The sequence below is a fragment of the Bison bison genome, unplaced genomic scaffold, assembly GCF_000754665.1.
Source record: "Bison bison bison isolate TAMUID 2011002044 unplaced genomic scaffold, Bison_UMD1.0 scf7180017864307, whole genome shotgun sequence".
Taxonomy (NCBI): domain Eukaryota; kingdom Metazoa; phylum Chordata; class Mammalia; order Artiodactyla; family Bovidae; genus Bison; species Bison bison.
In genome coordinates this window covers 8,700,638-8,707,060 of record NW_011494879.1, presented here as the reverse complement: position 1 = coordinate 8,707,060, position 6,423 = coordinate 8,700,638, and the positions used below count along the sequence as shown (strand labels likewise).

Sequence of the window (6,423 nt, the reverse complement as noted above, 5' to 3'; positions counted from 1 at the left end):
CTGAGTGAACTCCAGGAGTTGGTGATGGACAGGGAGGCCTGGCGTGCTGCGATTCATGGAGTCACAAAGAGTCGGACATGACTGAGCGACTGAACTGAACCAAACAGATGTCTTATAATAAAGCAGTGCTGAAAAATTAAATAGAAGAATGTTCAGTTGCCATATAGGCTACAAAAATGATTTGCTGGTGGTTATTTTTAAGCTTGATTCTAAATAGATTTATGAAGAATGGCACTTGGAAGACATGGTTCAAATTTTGCTATTTAAGGTATCTTGAAATTATAGGCTCAATCTCCCTAAAATTTCAAAAAGCATAGAGCTTAGGCTCTTAAGGGTATAGCAGTGATAAAGTTTTCATAGTCATTTCTAAAAAGCAACACTTCATAGTTTTCTGTCTCCAATGATTCTCTAATATACTTGTAGAGGAAGGCAATAGAAAACCAAGAATAAAAATAGCTGAGATCTCCAAAATTGGGCTTCCTGCTTACTTTCCCTGTTCAAATAATAAAGGAGACACCATCTTGCAATAGAGGCTTCATAGACAACTGGGCTTCTCCAGTGACAGTCAGCATTCGATGCCCCATATCTCTTGGTTCTTCTTGTTGCCAATGGTCGGCCTGGTGATGGTGGTGAAATGGGAGCAATTAATCTGTAGATGAGGGAGGGCTTCCTTTAACAGTTGAAGAGTACTGTCTGGTATGATTCCAAAGACTTGTAGTGTTTTTAATGTGGGAATTTCTCCAAGTTCAAGTAAAGTTTCAGGTATTATGTCATAGCACCAACTGAGTGATAGGTGTTGGAGGTAGTTGAGTTGGTAAAATTCTGGAAAGCAGTCATTTTTCAGCATGACACTATCACTTAAGTCTAGGTGGACAAGATTGGGACATCTTCCAACTAAGGTAGAGACATCTGATCTCTGCAGATTCTTTTGGTACCCGCTGAGATTCAGCTCGGTTATGGTCTCTGATACATGTGCAATAGCTACCTGTACAGGCTTTTCAGTGAAATCACAGCACCAAGAGAGGTTCAGTTCATCCAGTCTGGAACAGCTACTCAGCAAAGTCTTCAGGGCAGATTCAGAGAATCCAGAACACCCAGAAAGGTTTAGTCACAGTAAATTTGTGTTCTGAGCAAGATTATCAACAATGGTATCTGAAAGTCGGAGGCCTTCCAGGCTGAGATTCTGAAACTTGGAGCAGTGAGACAGAAGGCCATGCAGGGTAGACACATCGATCAGAGTTCGAAAGGTCCAGGTGCTGTAAACAAAAAGAGCTGAAATGTTCAACTAACGGTTGGTCCATAAATGATCGTGGACAGCGGAAGGCAACCACCCCTCGGGACAAAAGCCGACCAACCACATCTGGGTAGAGGTTTCTGCCTGCGAGGTCTACAGTCTGCCAGAGAGACTCATCAAACGCTAGATATTACCATCTCTTACAAACACTGGAGACTTTGAGGAGTTCAGGGATGCACAGACAGGAAAAGATTCCTAAAAGCAGCTCGTCTGGAAGGGAGTCCCAAGAAACACCTGGAAATTTCTCTCAGTTTAGCTTAGGTCTGTGGACAATCACAAAGTCCTTGTCATTGCCTTTGCTTTTCAGCCGTTTTCTTGGGGGGCTCTGTGGGTGGCCCAGGTTTGAAAGCAGTTCCTGGGGGATGTTCTCACTGTCCACCTCCTCCTTCTCCAGGGCGGGACCCCCATGCCTGAAAGCAGTTCAGAAGTCTTGCTAGAATCCCATCCCCACGTGAAACTGGTGGTAACATTGCCACTCTGGTCAGGTATCTCCTGGAGGTGTTTCCTGTGCATGGCGTCCACAGGTTCAGGAGTTAAGGATTGATTAAAATGTTGCACAAAAGCAAAGATCATGCTTCTTTAGGACTTTGAGCATCTAGCTTGATTAATAGCTCAGATTCAGTGAGCAATCACTGTAGGCAAAGGAAGTACACCTGATGATTGACTCTAACTTCCTAACCGTGGTGTTAAAGGATATCCAGGATCTGACTTCAACCCATGCTTCAGCCTCATCTTCAGTTCCTCCCTGTCACACCCCCTGCACCCTACTCCTAAGTATTACCAGAACTCTTCAAACATCCTTTGACTTCTATAATATTTTATATTTTTGTTCTTCCATTGCCCACTAATGCCTCACATATAAATACCTTGAAGAAAGTACACTCATGTCACCACTCATTTAAAATGGGTCTATATTTAAGTCCCAGATAACTAATTCAGTTAATATCATATTAAACCTAAGAGACCATTAATTAAAGGATAAACTACTATGTTTTGTATTGCTATGAATAAAAATTAGTGTGCTTCCAATATTTATGATAATATGCATTCAATTTTAAGAGGCATCTGATTTCAGTGATGTTCATATATGAAAAAGTATCTTAGTATTAATAATATGCAGTGATAAATTATGAAGTAAAATGTTTTTGCTCATTAGACAAATGAGGAAACTTTGACAAAAGGGAGTAAAATAATTTCCTGAAGACCAGACAGCCAGTCTAATTTAGGAATAAAATTAAGAGTCCCTGATTGCTGCAATGGTGTAATTTTCAGTTTACCATAATTTAAAGTATGAATTATTTATAGTAGAAATAACAAGTTGAAAAATATGTCTCTTCTTTGATACACGACATGCCAGTTTTAGAGAAGAACTTGTTTAATGTACAAAATTCAATCTAAATTAGTTGTATTTTACTTTAAAAATGTGATTTAATTAATATGTTAAAATTGAAGTTTTGTCATCAACAAAATCTTTTTAAATGAAACATCCTTAAAATGATTGTGTTCCGTTAATCAATTTTAGCACATAAATATAATACGACTACACTTAATTGCAGTAAAATTGAAAATGTAAAATTCAAAAATATTTATATACAAAATAAACCCTAACTTGTACATTGACATTTTACCAATGAGGAAACACAGATGTAGAGAAGTTAGGCCACTGGCCAATTATTCAAATAAAATTTCAAGTTAACGTAGAATTTTCAGTGCATCTTGAATGTGCCCTCATACTGGGTTTATATGATCTATCTTTTCCAGTTGTAGTCAATCTACCACTTAGCCAAATTAATTTTGTAAACCATCTTTGATTTGTTCTATCATTTGGATATATTTTGTGGTCCTCAAAATATTAGAAGAAAATACTCTGTTTTTTAGGCCAACTCAATTTTATGAGTGCATAATTTTACTAGAAATGTTATTTCTCTGATTTAATGAAACAGAAATCCTGCCACAGTCTGTTATTACTCAGTGGGCAAGACTGGCCTGAGCCAGTTGACAGTCATTTAGCCTTGCAGTAGTGTGTTAGACAACTTATTGAGTGTAATGATTATTTGATGAGACAAGCTATTAAAATGGAGTCTGCCAAAGATGAAGAATAGTGGAAAACTCTCATTTATTTTAATTTTTTTCCCCCTGTTTTCAACTGCTGAGACAAGCCTGCTAACACTTTGATCTGCCAGTATGAGAACACATATGATGGCCTAAGGGCACTGTGAGTGAATGAAAGAGAAAGAAGGGAAAAGTGCCTATTTTGTGCCAGATATTTCTTAAATCAATTTTAGTAGATGTCTGGTTTAAATCTCTTAACTACTTTAAGAGTTTTCCCTGTTGAGTTCACTGATGCTCTGAAAAGTAAAACTGCTTATCCAAGCTCATGTGGGTGGTAAACAAGCAATGTGACATCCCATAGTCTGATTTGAGTTCCTATAATTCTTTAGGCTATATTACAATACAGTGATTTTATTGTGGGTATATTAATCGTAAAGTTTTCACATATTTAGTGTAGTTGGCATAGTGAAAAAATTCACGTATTTATAGATGGGCTTCCCTTGTGGCTCAGCTGGTAAAGAATCTGCTTGCAATGCGGGAGACCTGGGTTTGATCTCTGGGTTGGGAAGATCCCCTGGAAAAGGGAAGGGCTACTCACTCCAGTATTCTCGCCTGGGGAAATCCACGGACCATATAGTCTATGGGATCACAAAGAGTCACATACGACTATTGTATTTATAGATAGCTTTTGCAAATATCCTGAAGATTCTAAATACCTATTAAAGGGTTGAGGTTGGGACTAAAGGGAAACAGTGAGCTGAGCTGGAATCATAAAACAGGATACACTGCATTCTCCAGACTAGGGTCATAAAGTTGGAATATTCCCGGAGACCTGAGAAATGTTTAATGCAAGGTTTTGAACTGATTATTTGAAGTGTCAAATTGTTCATTGGTTTCTGTGCATCCCTGGCATCCATTGACTTCTAAACACATAATCAGATAGTGAGAGTCTGTGTAAGTATTGATGCTTTATGATACAGACTTGCATAAGCTTTTCTGAGACTTGTCTGAAATCTCTCTATTACAGGATACACTAGTAATACAAACTCTCTATGGAGGGGTGATCACACCAACACACACATGGAGGACTTGCAAAAAACATAATACAATCTTTTCTTATGTCTATGCAGTTCAAAGAAACCAGAAGTTCTACAAATCCCTACTACAATATAGTTAGCTACTACAATACAGTCAGGGGTAAAGATAAGCATTGCTCTTCTATGGCAGGTGTATTGCAAAAATATTTTCTTCTTCCTTTTTAATTTCTTTTCTAGTTTCTCCAAAATAAGTCTTTTTTATGTGGGAGTAATATCTTAGAGAGATCACAGAGCACTGAACTCATTTGAGGCACTTAAATAAATTATGTGATATTCAATATCTAGGTTGATCTATCTTATAGTGAAATTCATATAATTGTGTCTTTTCTTCTTTAAAAAAAAAAGTCAACAAATTATAAGTGATTCTCCTGTGTGGGGACTAAGCATTTTGAATTAAGTCATAATTATGGAAACTTTATCAAATTAGGATAAATGAGGCAAAGAGTTTTCATGCCATAGGTTGAATTAAAGTTAGTCTCAGCTATATATATTAAAGAAAGCTATAATTAACTTTCGGGATTTTCCAGGAATTACCATCTGAACCATCCCTGGCCCAGATGGTAAAGAATCTGCCTGCAATGCGGGAGACCTGGGTTTGATCCCTGGGTCTGGAGGATCCCCTGCAGAAGGGAATGGCAACCCACTCCAGTATTCTTGCCTGGAAAATCCCATGGATGGAGGGGCCTGGTGGGCTACCATTCATGTGGTCGCAAAGAGTTGGACACGACTGAACAACTAACACACATAATTAACTTTAAGAAATCAAATGGGAAAACAAAACAAAAAATATGTCCTCTAAATGTGTGGCTTACAGTTTAATTTGGATTCAAACTGCATCTTTTAAACAGCAGTGTCAGGATCACAAGTCACTTTGAAATGTCATAAAAAAATGTTACAAGTTTGTAGTTGAAGGGTCTTAGAGGGACTATTTGAAGTTTGGTACTTTCTTTGTTCAGTGATTCACTTACAGGTTATTCAGACCTTCCTTGGGAAAAAAAATGAAAGCAGGATGGCATTTTGGAAGTGATCATTCTGAAACCTCTGTGAGTGATAAACTAGATAAGTTATCCTTAAGATGAAAATTGTGTTTGCAGTAGGAGCCAATACCTCTTGTCAAAGCTTATGTGCATACATATTGCCAGATTTTTTCTTTCTACTTATGCTAGAATCCCAGTGCACAGAGTATCCACAGATACTGTAACTAATAATGCATTGTGGAATTTAATACTTATTAGAAACCTTGAAGATACTAAGAAGGGAATTCAAATAGATACCTTATGGAGGTTAAAATATTGTTAGAAAAAATGGGAAAAGTATTATGATCTCAGAGTAGTATCATATTTTGTTTCATTATTCTTGATTAGGTTGTAAATAATTTATCATCAAAATTCACAAAAATTTCATCTATTACCCAGAGGATTAAATATAGATCACATAATTTTGTGTTCTGCTTATTTTCTTACTGACCACTCTCCTGGCATTGATTTTGGAGATTCCAAAGGAGACAACTTTGTTGCTAAAATAATAAGTGTAAAAGAAACAGGCTAGAGTTACATTATTATTTATTAAGAAAAAATAGTGCAAAATGGAAACCTAAAGACCATCTAGTCATATGTTCACAATTTTCCCCTAATGTCACTACAACAGGAAAAAATTACAAGTATTTTCACTTGTAACACTAATGCAATTGTATATATGATATTTTCAATAAGAGCACATATTTATATAGATAATTCAGTCTGTTAATAGAATCTCTAAAATTATTTACTTCAAAATACTGTAGGAAACAAGAACTTGATCTTTACATTTTTTCTAGACAGTTTTAATATATCCTATCCAAATATCAATTACAAATTGGAAACCTCTGCCCATTCTAAAATTTTATTTTTATTTAGATAATAGTGAAGAGGTTGAAACTCTACTTATGATAAATACAGAAACAAATAAAATTTTTACTATTCTCTAAAGAAATCAACTGTA

General features: G+C 36.4%; 1 pseudogene; it reads right to left on the bottom strand.

Annotated features, from left to right (window-relative positions):
* Positions 1 to 535: 535 nt before the first annotated feature.
* LOC104997374 lies at positions 536 to 1,807 on the bottom strand (annotated as a pseudogene).
* Positions 1,808 to 6,423: the final 4,616 nt, after the last annotated feature.